The following is a 13,790-nucleotide window of genomic DNA, read 5'->3' as shown; positions in this document are numbered from 1 at the left end:
CTCCCTACCTTTGCAGGCTGCTCTGCCTGTGCCTGGCTGTGTGTTTTCCTAACGAGCCACTTTGGGGCCTTTCAAAATCAGCTCCAAATTCCCTTCTCTCCATCTGCTTCCCAGCCTCTGTCCATCTGCTCTGTCAGGCCTGGCTGACATTTGTCACTGTGGGGCGGCTTTCAGACGGTGCAGCAGCCCCTGGGACGCCCCGAGCAGCGCTCACTGCCCGTCCCCGAGGTCTGCCAGGCCCGTGGCCAGGACCACCATCAGTGCCCAGCCCGCGGGGTCTGGCCGCACCCAGCCCTGCCCATCCCTGTCCCTGCGTGCTCCACTCTCCCAGCCCTGCGGTGCCAGTGCTGGGGGATGTCGGGATGGGGAGAGCCTGGTGTAGGCGCAGGTGGGTGGGGATGGGACTCCAAAACCTCCGTCTGGTCTGAGGAGGGCGATTTGCTGAGTGCCTTTGCCTGCCTTCCTGGGGGACTTCTATTCCCTTCTCCAGCTATTTGCCTTCCCCTGGGTTTCAGCACTTTTGACTCTGAATAAAAGCCAGAAATTCCCTGGACTCCAGGAGTTGGATGAGTGGAGGGACTTTGTGACATTGCGGCAGAAGTGTTGAGTCATTAAAGTGACATCCCAGAAAGTGTTCTTTGCATTAAGGAGATTAATCACAGATATCTTTATTTTTAAATAAAAAAATTCCTTAACTTCTGTGAATCCTTCCTGTGAGTCCTTCTCTGTGCTGCCCACGATACTTGGCCTCCTTGGCTCAAGCTGAAACTGATTTAGCATTAAAAATGCTACTCCCTACAGTATTAATAACACCTAAACCCTTATGGGTGGAAATCCAAAGAGCTGATCTCCTCTCTGAAGCAGCCTGTCAGTGTTCCTTCCCAACCATGGGGAAGGGGCAGAGTTTGCAGCAGTGGGAGCTGGAATAAAAATCTTTCTGGGATCAAGTGGAGGGTTAAGGCTTGGCAGCAGAACTCCTGACCTGCTGGTGCCCAGCACTGCCAGGTGATGCAGCTGGTGGGATGTGGAGGCTGTGCCCCGGCCATTGGCTCTGATGAGCCATGCCAGCCTGGTGGGTGGGAGGCTCTCCTTGGAATGCCAGCAAGGATTTCAGCTGGAGCACCACGATGAAGCCAAGCAGGAGGGTGGAGCCCTGCTGCCAGAGGCTCTGGAGGAGCCCTAGCTCCAGGAGATCTGGTGAGCAGAGCAGAGCAGAAGCGTGGGGAGAAGCTGTCAGGAGCTGTGACAGGGGTGCATGAGGTGATGTCCCTCTGGGACACTGCTGGGGGCACATGGAGGGATCTGGCACACGGGAGTGGGGCTGGGCTCAGCAATGGCTTGTAGGCAATGACCCTTCAGTGCCCAGGGAAGGGAAGAGTAATTCATTCACCCTGGCAGGACCTCAGAGCTTTCCTGTCCAGTCAGGAGAGCAGCTCAGAGCTCAGCTGCTTATCCTGAGCATGTAATGAATGATATAAGACTTCCACACAAGGATAAACATTATCAAATAATTTATTCTTAGATCTTTATACATGAGCAGAGGTAGAGATTTATTCTCAGCAGTGCCAACTGCTCTCCATGAAGGTTGTGTCTTCGGGCTTTGAATTAAGATGTGCTGAGTTTATTTTTCTCTGCCACAGCTTTATGTGACCAGACTTCAGAATTGCCCAGGTAAATCCAGCAGAACATCTCTGGGCTGTGCCATGAGTAAGAAAGGGAGATTTAACAGCACACATAACTGAATGGAGGAAAGACCCCAGTGTGGGTAACTGCTGGTACACCTGGGCTGTCTCTTGGGCTGAGCTTGGAGGGCCTGGGGTGGAGGGTGCTGAAGGGAGAACGGTTTTGCACCTTTTAAATGACACAGAGCAGGAGATCAACCTGTTAGTGGATTTTTTCAAGAAAGAAAAACTACTGTACTCTAAGAGTAGTTTGTAAATTTGCTTCTCCCCTGATCTTACCGAGTTGATTTTTAGTTTCCTTCTATTTTGAGGGCATTACAGATGCTCATATTAAGAAGAGGTTTGCACTCATGGCTTAATTTTACCCTTCTCCCGTGACTTGCTGACAAGCCTGTTGATAAGAATGGTTTAGTTTTCACTTAGTACAAACACAGATGGAAGAATGTTTGGGTGTCTTAATAAGAAGATTGTCTGGATGTCATTTAATAAGCTAAATATTTTTTTTCTTTTTACAGTAAAACCTGAAATACATCCATAGAAAAATAAAACCCATGGCTGTAGCATTTGCCACGTGGTGTGAAGATGGATCTGGCTGTATTCTGGCACCTGGGTGGTGGCACAGCAGTGCAGAGGGATGCCCACAGGCAGCAGATCAGTGGGTTTTCACTGGGATGGGGTGTGGATCTGAGATTTTCCATGAGAAGGCACAGAGGACTTTGAAAGACTCCTGCTGTCACCGCGGTGACCTCACCATCTGTTACACGTGTGGTGCTGTGGGTGATGTGCAGGGATTTCCCACTGCCTCCTTCATCCCGTGCTGCTCCACCAGGGAGGTGGGCTCAGACTGGAGCAAGGCATCCCCCAGCCCTGGCAGCACGGGCAGTGCCATGGGGATGACCTCAAGAGCCCCAGGGAAAGCCTGATTACCAGGGGCAGGCTCCTTTAGGAGCTGGTATCTGTGTCAGGGAATTGCCCCACTGGCCACGTCCAAAGGCTACTCCAGTGGCTTGTTTTCCACCTTGAGATTTAGGAGCAACTTGGCCAGCTGAATGCGACCCTTACAGCAGTCCCAACCTCCCAGACTGCACCTAAGCATGCCCTAGACCAGACCTTAGTGCAGGCCGGGTTTACAGTCCCTGCAGTAGACCCACAGCATGGGTGGATGCAGCCGGGGATACAGGGATGTAGGGAGAAAAGCCGAGTGTGCAGGGTGAGAAGTGGTGGTGTTAAATATGAAAACACATCAAGCTGCTTGGGGAGATGGTGGGGGAGAAGAGGTGGGTTTGTTTAGGCAGTCCTGGAGCAGGGTCTCTGCATCTTCTCCCTGCGCTCCAGCCCAGGGAGAGCTCTGGGAAGGTGAGCTAGAGCCTGGCCTGGCCCCCCTGTGCCTGTGCCATGTGTCCTCTCCAGGGTCAGAGATCCCTGAGCTGAGCACAGGGGTGAAGTGCAGCCCAGAGGTGACACTTGACATGCAAAATGCCTCACTCAGCAACGTGAAGAAGCAATCAGCCTGTCTGCACGTGACCTTCCCTGCTCCTGGTGATCGATCTGGAGACATCAGCACCTTCTAATAATGCTGCAGTGCTGGGGAGGATGGAAAATAGATTGTTCAGCCTGCCCCTGTCTGAGTGCAGTGACTCAGGGAAACTCTTTGCTCAGGGATGAGCACCCACCTGACACTTCACAAGCTGCCCTGGGACCTGGCAGTGCCCAAGTGCGGTGCTGGGCTGCAGGCAGCTCCCCACCATCCCATGGGCTCTCCACAGGTTGGGAAGGAAGATCCTGGAGGTGGCAGCCCAGGGTCCTGCAGGTTCTGGGAGCAGCGGCTGCCTTTGCAGCCAAGTGGATGGAGCAGGAGCGTGGGGTGCTGGGGCAGGAAACGCTCCCAGGGAAGGTGGCAGGGAGCGCAGTGCTGCTCCCAGCCCTCAGACATGTCAGTACCAATCACTGCTGGCACGAGGCCACATGGAGAGAGCAGGAAGGATTCATTGCTGGGCCATTATTTGAGCTGCAGTACGTTTTCCTTGGGTGGAGACAAAGAGGAATAAAGCAACAGCTCAGTCTGTCCCATCCCATCCACACATTCAGTCCTCGGTGGCGTAGCCTGCAGAGCCAGGCTGATCAGAGTCAGGGGATTTCCCTGTGTTTATTCCTGTGGATGGATCACTGGAGTCATGGACTTCTTTTGGAGTGGTTTGGGATTGGGGTAGTTTTCCCAGTCTTCTTTTTGCCTGTTTGTTTCCACACCAGAGAGCTTTTGTGGTTGCTGATGTGAGCCTGGCCCTGTGCCATCGGCTCTTAGCAGAGACCTGGCAGTGCTCACCTGCATCTCTCATCCAGCAGCCCCTGAGGAGCCAGCCAGGCTCTCCTCTGGGACATCCTTACCTGAGCCTCTTCCTCTGGAAGGTAGGAGGAGATGCCCTGCTCAGGCTCCTCTTTGCCTCTCATCCCTAGATCCTTCTAGAACTTAGTTAAAGTACAATTCTCACTGAGCTTGCAGTACCAGGGGCAGCTCACCCTCAGCCTTGCAGTCTGAGGAGCAGCAGGTGCCTCAGGGGTCTGGGCATCCTGGCACAGAGGGCCAGCCCCAGCTGTGCCATCAGACACCCTGGGAGGGCTTGAGCTGTTTAATCATCTCTCATTAATGTCAAGCCTTGGATAAGCTTTAGGATATTGCAAATGGAGCCAGCAGAGCCAGCGCTGTCCCTGCTGCCAGCGGTCACTGCTGGCTGTGGTGCCCCGTGGAGATGCTCATGGGGCCCTGCCACAGAGTTTCTCTTTATCTCATGGAATTATAAAGGTCAGAAAAGCCCCCTCAGATCATCAAGTCCAACCACTCCCCCAGCACTGCCAAGGCCACCACTAACCCCTGTCCCCAACTGCCACATCCACACAGCTTTTGATGCCACCAGGGATGGTGACTCCACCCCTGCCCTGGGCAGATGTGCCAGTGCCTGACCACCCTTTCTGTGAAGAAATTTTCCCAAATATCCAATCTAAACCTTCCTGTGGCACAAATTAAGGCCATTTACTCTCATCCTGCCCCTTGTTACCTGGGAGCAGAGCCAGATCCCCACCTGGCTGCCCCCTCTTGTCAGGGAGTTGGAGACAGTGAGGTCCCCCCTGAGCTCCTTTTCTCCAGGCTGAGCCCCTCAGCTGCTCCTGGTGCTCCAGCCCCTTCCCCAGCTCCGTTTCCTTCCCTGGACACACTCCAGCCCCTCAAGGTCTCTCTTGTGAGGGTCCCAGAACTGGACACAGGATTTGAGGTGTGACCTCAGCAGTGCCCAGCACAGGGGACAGTCACTGCCCTGGCCCTGCTGGCCACACCATGGCTGGTACAAGCCAGGTGCCACTGGCCTCTTGCCCACCTGGGGACACTGGTGGGGGGATCCTGCACCCCCCAGCTGTGGTGCAGTGATTTTGTCAGCTCCATAGTGCTGGAATTCCACTGGGATTTCTGCTTTGCTCACTGGTTCAGCCACTGATGCTGTGAGTTACTGGGAGCTTCCTACATCCAGCTGACATCCTCTGGTCCTCCTACGCAGAGGGACTGGAGGGTGGTTACTGCTCCAGCATCTGCCTGTTGGGTTTCTCCAATTCATGCCAAGTTAGCACAAAATGATCAAAGCAGCCAGTCAAAACTCCTTCTTTTTCCCTGTAGATCATTGGTGGCAGAGATTTTGATCCCTTTGAAGGGAAGAGCTAATTAACAACTCGCTGAATTAAGTAGAAGGTGCAGCATGTGTACTGACTTTTTGCTGTTTTCGGGGCTGTCACGAAGATTACTCATCCCGAGGAAATAATCGTTTCCATAGCGACTGATGTACTTGGTAGGGGAAGACTTGGAGACACAAATAACAAAGACAAAGGCCAAATCTATAATGCAAAGAGGCAGATGCAAACACAATAAACCCCAGGCTGCAGTGGGATGGTGTGAGGGGGATCCCAGGAGCAGGGGAGGGTGGGAAGGACGTGGATAGGGTGAGGGGCTGCAGGGCTTGGTGCAAGCATCTCTTCCAGGGAGTTCAGGTGGTTGCTACTGCAGGATTTCTTGCTCAGCAACTGCCACAGGCCTCCTTAAAAGCACAGAGATTTTCCAGCTAGGCCAGGATGTGCAGAAAGAGCAGTGCTTGGAAGATAAGCAGGAATTGAATCTCTTCACCTCTGCTGTGGGATCACACCTGACTTCATCCAGGTGAGTGATCCACCAAGCTTTTGCCTTATCCTGCCTGTGAGTCCTGTTTTTATAGCCCTCCAGTTCAGTGATCCCATACACGAGAGCAAACTGCCTCCACCTGCCAGCACCAGCTCCCTGTTGACTCCTGAATTACAGGGACTGCAGAGGAATGTGCCTGGAGCAGCCTGGCTGCAGCCCCCAGCACCCAGCTCACAGCCCCTGGGCAGAGCTGCAGGCTCCAAACATTTCACATTCCAGCCTTCTGGAGCCCATTAACCACAGGGGCTGGGGAACAGGTTGGGTGAGCAGCCATGAGGGCTGGCCTGGATATATTTATCCTCTGTCAGTGCAGGAGGGGGATGCTTTGACCTCTAGGGTGTCCATAACCCTGCAACAACCTATTTTACAGTCACAGCTTTAGAAGTCCTTGCTTCTTCCACCACATTTCTCTCTTTATCTTTGAGAGCAGAGTAAATCTGGTGGGGAACAGGATTTACCAGTGCAATGGTCCAGCACAGGCCCAGGTTCCCAGCTCAGCAGGAGCCTGGCTTGCTCCGTGGCTTGGTCCCAGTGTGTCACCACGGAGCATCAGAGCTGGGCTGGTGTCTGCAACCCTGTGGTATGAATGCTGCAGCAGGCCCAGCAGATCCAGTTTCCAAAGCCCCCAGCACTGCCCAACATCTCCCTGGTAAGAGTCCTGGGCCAGTCTGATGCCAAAGTGTCCAGGATTCGTGGAATCCCAGAATGGTTTGGGTTGGAGGGACCTTAAAACTCATCTCATTCCACCCCTGCTGCAGGCAGGGACACCTTCCACTAGGTTGCTCCAAATCCCATCCAGCCGGGTCTTGGACACTTCCAGGGATGGGGTTGATTTGGTTCCTGATGGTTTGGTTGGAATAAGGTCAGACAAGAGGCCTACACACATTAACTGAGGCTGACATTAGTGTTGGAATCCATCAGCATCCCATAACCAATGTAACCAGTCCCATAACCACAAAATGCTCCGGCTCTACCACTGCCGGGTCTGAGGCCTTTGGAACCCAGAGCTTCTTCCAGGCTTTCTGCACTGGGGTCAAATGAAACATGGCAAGGATTTTATATGAGTTGTTTAATAAACCAGACAGATCCGAACTGCTCCCTTGAGGTCCCCAGTCACAGCTGCAGGTGTGTGCATGGTGAGCACAAGTGCTACCGGGTTCTTGAGGCTGAAAGAATTGGGACTGTTCAGCCTGAACAAGAGAAGGCTCTGTGGAGGCCTCAGAGCCCCTTCCAGGGCCTAAAGGGGCTCCAGGAGAGCTGGAGAGGGACTTGGGACAACAGCCTGGAGGGACAGACACAGGGAATAGCTTCCCACTGCCAGAGGGATAGATGGGATACTGTGAGGGTGGGGAGGCCCCGGCACAGGGTGCCCAGAGAAGCTGTGGCTGCCCCTGGATCCCTGGCAGTGTCCAAGGCCAGGTTGGACGGGGCTTGGAGGAACCTGGGACAGTGGAAGGTGTCCCTGCCCATGGCAGGGGTGGAATCACCTGTAAGGTTGCTTCCAACCCAGACCATTCCGGGATTCCATGATTCTTCTATGAACCTTCTATGATTCTTCTTGGAAGGTGCCTCCAACCCAGCAGCCACAGTGCTGCCTGGAACACGTGGGAAGTTTGGCAGCAGGGAGGGCTGAGGGAAGGGCTGAGGAAGGAGATACTGTGCTGAATAAAAATGCTTGAACAAGGAGAGTTGATATTGGTAATTCCCTTATGGCTTGGGCTCCTGAGCTCCACGAGCTGTGGATAAATGCTCCTGCCAGGTGTCAGACAGACCCTGAGGTTTCGGGGTTGTGACAGCCTCTGTGCTCTTGCTGCCAAGCTCTCCCCTGTCAGAGCCATCCTGTGTAGCTACAAGCTGGCAAGGAGGATTCCATCCCTTGTTCCTTGGTTTTCTCTCTGAAGAAAAGGCCCCGGCAGTGCCACGGCAGCAGCGGCACTGGAGCTCTGGCTCTCGCTTGGCAGCTGCTCCCTCACTGCATCCCCAGCTCCCTGCAGAGTGTGCAGTGTTACAAAACACACCTCCTGCCTGCTCGAGTGCCTCTGCCTCCTGCGAATATCCCTGAGGTTGCTTACGTAAACCAGGGCTGGTTTGCTGAGGCAGAAGCACATTTCCAAGGAATATGAGCAATAGCATCACTGCTGCCTGAGGTACACCCGAATCCTGGCGTTTGGGGCAGCAGGAATAAGGAGGGGCAGATTAGGACGGATGAGTCTTAATGGTGACCCCCTGCCAGAGCCCTGAGCTGCCCCATCCTCCCTCTCCCAGCTCCTCCAGACCCCAGGCTCCCCCACAATCCCACTCCCAACTTCCCTCGCTGACTTTGGCAATTCCGGCTCTCCTGGCTCCCAGCCTCTCTGCCAGAGATGGGACTGGAGCTGCCACAGCTGGACCAGGCTGCCTGTGAAGAGCATCTCCACAGGGATGCTGTGTCCCAGCAGCAAGGGAGACGAGGCTTTTCCATGTCCATCTCCCCCTGGGAGAACTGCAGCCAGCAGTGATCCTCCAGCAGAGGTTTGAGTTGTACCCGGGGTGTCAGAGGGACTCAGAGAGGGTTGCCCATAACCTGGCTGCTGGCTGCTGTTATCCTCACTTTTATCTTTGCTTTCCTCTTCAAGAAAAAACCTCTTCAAAAGAAAACTGTACATTTCTTCTCATGGGCACCCATCCTGCATTCCAGCATCTTTCCCTTGAGACAATCCCAGATGTGCTTCTCCTGTGCCCAGAGCCACATCAAGCCTGGGGGCAAGGGGAGAGGTGACTTTGTGTGTTGGTCATCCTTCTCCAGGTCATTTGAGCAGAGCATCTGCCTCCTGCTGAGGACTGAAGGCAAACACAGCACTGCAGGAGATTTTGAGGGAGGCATGAGATTTTGATGGTTCAGAAATGATTGCCCTCAAGTCCTTCTTACTTTTGGCCACCACAGAGGTATCTGGGCATAGCCAGGTAGGTCAGGATTTCCAAAAGCTGCCACTGACTGAAAGGGTGGCACTGGCACAGCTGCCCAGGGCAGTGGTGGAGTCACCACCCCTGCAAGTGTTCCAGAGGTGTGTGGATGTGGCACTTGTGAACATGGGTTAGTGGTGGTCTGGGCAGTGCTGGGTTAAGGGTTGGACTTGACCATGTTAGAGGTCATTTCCAGCCTTAATGATTCTGTGTTTCTGTGCACAAAGGAGTTTGTAGTTTATTGGACTGCCAGCTGGGCAGTTAGTGGTCAGAATGTTCCTCCAGGAGTGGAACACACCTGCTGGTGGGACAGGCTGGGTGCTGGGCCCTCCACTGGTGGCACTGGAGTGACCCCTCGTATGGGGCTGGGGTGTGCCACTGGGCACAGGGCCCTCCCTGGCCACCTGATGGACATGGCCCTTGGAAGGGCATCCCCTGGTGCAGCTGGTGTTTGCCAGCATGTTGCAAAACAGGGATTTCAAGGTAGGATAATGCCATCATCCCAGATCTGGGGATGCTGCTTTTAGCACTGAAAAATGTTTAATTGCAGGCTGGCCAATTCCCTCTCACTATTTTTGGGTCTGGGACGTATCCAAGCAATTCCTTTCTTTTAGAAACCTGTGGGGATTTGTCTGCAAAAGGTGGGATCATTAGTGTTGGGAAAAGACCTTCCTGCAGCAAAGGGCACCTTGGCAGCACCACAGCCATGTCTGGGCTCCCTGTGGGGCTTTAGGGCTGGAGCTGTGGAATGGGAGAAATAGGGAAAGGCATGGGATGGGGATGGTCATGGGATGCACTGTCCTGCACCAGGGAGACTTTCTACACAGGCAGATAGTGATAGGAAGGAAGAGATTTAATGTGAAAAAGGAGAGATTTAGATCAGATGTTCGGAAGAAATCCCTCCCTGTGAGGGTGGGGAGGCCCTGGCACAGAGTGCCCAGAGAAGCTGTGGCTGCCCCTGGATCCCTGACAGTGCCCAAGGCCAGGTTGGATGGGGCTTGGAGCAGCCTGGGATAGGGGAAGGTGTCCCTGCCATGGCAGGAGGGGTGGCACTGGATGGTCTGTAACGTCCTTCCAACCCAAACCATTCCATGATTCCTCTGCTGGGTGCAGAATGCCAGGCTGTGTCTGGGCTCCTGGGCAGAGGCTGTCCCTGGTGGGTTGGTGGCCTCGGGTGGTGTCTTCAATACGGAGCTCCCACTCCGCTGGTCAGCTGGAACACAGAGCTGTGCTGACAAACCCTGGTGACAAAAGGCTTTTGGCTCTCCCATCTCCCAGCACCTCCAAGTCTGACAGTGACGTGGCAGAGCCTGGGCTGCTCTGACCTGAGGCTGCTGCTGCTGCGGGGCTGGCTCAGACATCAGCTTGTGGCTGTGTCATTTCCATTGGCTTTGCTTTCCTCCTGCTGCCGGTCCCTCCCTCGCCAGTCCCTCGGATAAGAAATGAACGATAGATTCACACACAGCATTTCCGAGGAGAGCGCTCTCCTGGCCTCCACTGCAGGTGGGAGTAACAGGATTGATTAAATGTTGGGCCTAACGCTGGGTCTGCGTCTGGCTTGGACCTGAGCGGGGGTTCAGCCCAAAGGGCGGGTTCTGCTGGGAGCCCTCCCAGACCCAGCTCCTGCGTGGCCTCTGCCCGACCCTCCAGGGCTGTGGGAGCTGCATCTCGAGGTGACCGAGCCAGGGTGGCCACGGGCTGTCCCACTCCGGTGCTTCAACCACCAGAGAGCAAAACCTCCGGCCCAAGGGTGTCCTTTGTGTCCCTGCTCTCCTGGTACCCATCTGTCCAAGTGCAGTCCAGGGCCTTGGGGTGATGGGGAGTCATTCTGGTGCTTGATTCAAGGACCTCCCTCCTTCACAGGGAGCTCTGCAGGTTAATTACCTCTAAGGAAACATTAATTTGACTGCTTCCAGCTTTCCTGACCACTGTTTTTCCAGTGAGGACCCTGAGATTTTCCATGTAACCTGATTTCCTCCTTCTGTTTCCCCACCTCCTTTCTACCCCGCTGATTATTCTCAGAACAAAATGACTTTTTCCTTTCCTTTTGTCTCTCAGAGAGAGGCCACTCAGCTCGCCCGGGTGGGCCACTGCACAGCCCCAGGCTTGGGTGGAGCTGAGTGCAGGGCTCGGGTTCTCCTCGGGGCTCTCCATCCCTTTGTCCAGACAGGAACCTGCCAGAGTTCAAAGAGCAGTGGGAAAATGCTCTCAGGCACATGGTGGCATTGTTGGGGTGTCCTGTGCAGGGCCAGGAGCTGGATTTGATGCGACTCCCCTCCAACTCGGGATATCCTGTGAACCTGACCTCTGCAGAACCCACAGGGAGCCTTTAGCATCCAGCCATGGGGAAGCTCTGCCCTCAGACCTTGCATGGTCTCCCTCCCTGCGGAGCATCCAGCTGTGATTCAGAGGAGGTGGGAGAAGTGTGTTTTTGCCCGAGTGGGGACAGCACCCGAGGGTTGGTGGCCTCGGTGGGAGAGTGACTCCTGCATTTCCCCACCTGCCAGAGACTACGATTTTAACCCATAGGACTCCTCTGGGGTACTGGGAAGCTTCAATTCACCAGGATGCGCAGGGTGCTTGGAGTACCTGAGCAGGGAGGTACTTGAGGAGCAGCCAATTAGCTCACTCTAATGAGCCTTAAATACTTTCCTTGTCATCCCCCTCTTCTAGCTGCTGCCTTTTTTGTGCTCAGCCCTGCATCCAGGTTTCCATAGGCATTCACTCCTCTCTTTGCTTCTGTGATTACTTATAATTCCTGTTTAAATTCTTCTCATTTTCACAGTGTAATTAGGCAGATGAGCAGCTTTTGTTCTGCAGTCAAAAAGCAATTAGCTGTGCTTTTTGCTTGGTGGTTGTTTTTTAATTAGGACTTTGTTGATGGCTTTTGTCCTCAACACAAAATAAGGGTTGAGGGGTTTATGGGCTGCAGCTGCTGCCCAGGGCAAGAGGGACTCCCTGCCCGCCTGGGGAGGTGGCCCAGAGCTGTCCTTGCCATTCACTCCCAGCAGCCACAGCCGTGTCCCGTCCCAAGGTGTCTGTGCAGGAACGGTGCTGGGGTGAGGCAGCTCCGAGAATCACAGAATATCCTGAGCTGGAAGGGACCCACAGGGATCATCAACTCCAGTTCCTGGCCCTGCACAGACACCCCAACAATCCCACCCTGGGCATCCCTGAGAGCAGGGTCCAGTTGTTGCTGCAGGCAGTCACTGTGATGCCCCACAGAGAGATGCTCCTGGGGGTCTGTTGTGCACTTCTTTTTCTCTCCCAGAATCTTTTAGGTTGGAAAAGCCCTCTAAGATCATCGAGTCCAACCACTAACCCAGCACTGCCAAGCCCATCACTAAACCACGTCCCCAAGTGCCACATACAGATATTTTTTGAACATTTCCAGGCACGGTGACTCCACAATCTATTCCAGTGCCTGATCACCCTTTCAAGAAATATATTTTCCCTAATACCCAATCTAACACCCTCTCTAGCAGAACTTGAGGCCGTTTCCTCTTGTCCTGTCCCTTGTTCCCTGGGAGCAAAGACCAACCCTCACCTGGCTGCACCTTCCTGTCACAGGGAGTTGGAGAGAGCGAGAAGGTGCCCCCTGAGCCTCCTTTTCTCCAGGCTCAGCCCCCTCCAGCTCCCTCATCCACTCCTTGTCACACCTGTGCTCCAGGAGATCACCCTGTTTGTGTGAGCCCTTCCAGCTGGTCAAGGTTTAAGTAGCTCAGCAGCTTTCCTTAAAAAACTGGGGCACTGCCCACTCCTGTCTCTGTTCCTGCAGGGTGGACAGTCCCTCCTCAGATCAGGGGCTGGTGAATGGGTGTGAGACAAAGACACTGCATCTCATCTCACCGTGGCTTTTGGGATTGTGTGTGAATCACAGCAAATATCCCTATGGGCAGAGCCCTCACCAGAAATAGATGTATTTTTAATACGTGATGCCCACCAACTGATGAGGTTAACCCCAATTTCCTCATTGCACCCCTCACCTCCCCTTAAACTCTGCCTTCCTAATGGCACTGGGATACGGCCCCGTGTCCCATCCATCGCTGCATGGCCAGGCAGCCCCGTGACCCCAGTGCTGACAGACCCCAAGGGGGCCTTGCGACAGCTCAGTCTGTGCTGGGGATCCCTGGGAATGGCCATGGCATCCCAGCCTGGCCCTCCAGCCCCTTTCTCCAGCTCTTTGGGGTTTTGTTGCCTTGTGCAGGGTGGACAGAAGAGGAGCTCTGCAGCTCCTGCAGTCCCACAGGGGGCTGAGAGGAGCCAACAGGGAAGAGCTGATGGAAAGGGCAGTGATGGCATCGGGCGCAGTGGGCTCGCACAGCAGGACACTGGGGACAGGGGCTTGTGGCCACTGACAGCCCTGTGCCGTGGCAAGGGAAGCTGTGGCCCCCTGGGTGGCCGTGCCAGGGGGATGCTGTGATGGGAAGCAGCAATCTCAGCTCATTCCACATCCTAGAGCTGGGTCCTGGGCTGCTCCCAGCACCTGGGAAGAGACCACCTTCCCCTCGTGGAGGGCAGTGGGCTGTGCCACCCATGCAGAGATGAGCAGAAGAGGGTGATATCCGGGAGGAAGAGGGCCACAGGCTCAGGGATATCCAGGAGGAAGGTGGCCGTGGCTGGGTGACATCCAGGGGGAAGGCGGCCACGGGCTGTCCTGGCTGATGGCCGGTTCCCAGGGCCAAGGTGCCAGCCTGTGTCCCCACGTGTCCCACAGCAGGGCGGGCCGGGGCTGCCGCGGGGCCAGCAGCGGTGGGGCGTGTTTGTGGTGTGAGTGTGGGCAGCCGTGGAGGGTTTTGTAGCTGTATCTCAGAGTGTTTGGGGGAAAAACAGAGCAGGTGCCCAGCACTGCACGGGGCTGGCAGTGGGTGCTGGGGGGATCTCCCCAGCCCTGGCACACACACCCTGCCCACAGCTGCTCTCACTTCACCAGCACAGTGGATGCTGGG

This window comes from Aphelocoma coerulescens, chromosome 20 (genome assembly GCF_041296385.1).
Source record: "Aphelocoma coerulescens isolate FSJ_1873_10779 chromosome 20, UR_Acoe_1.0, whole genome shotgun sequence".
Taxonomy (NCBI): domain Eukaryota; kingdom Metazoa; phylum Chordata; class Aves; order Passeriformes; family Corvidae; genus Aphelocoma; species Aphelocoma coerulescens.
Note: the sequence above shows the minus strand (reverse complement) of the source record.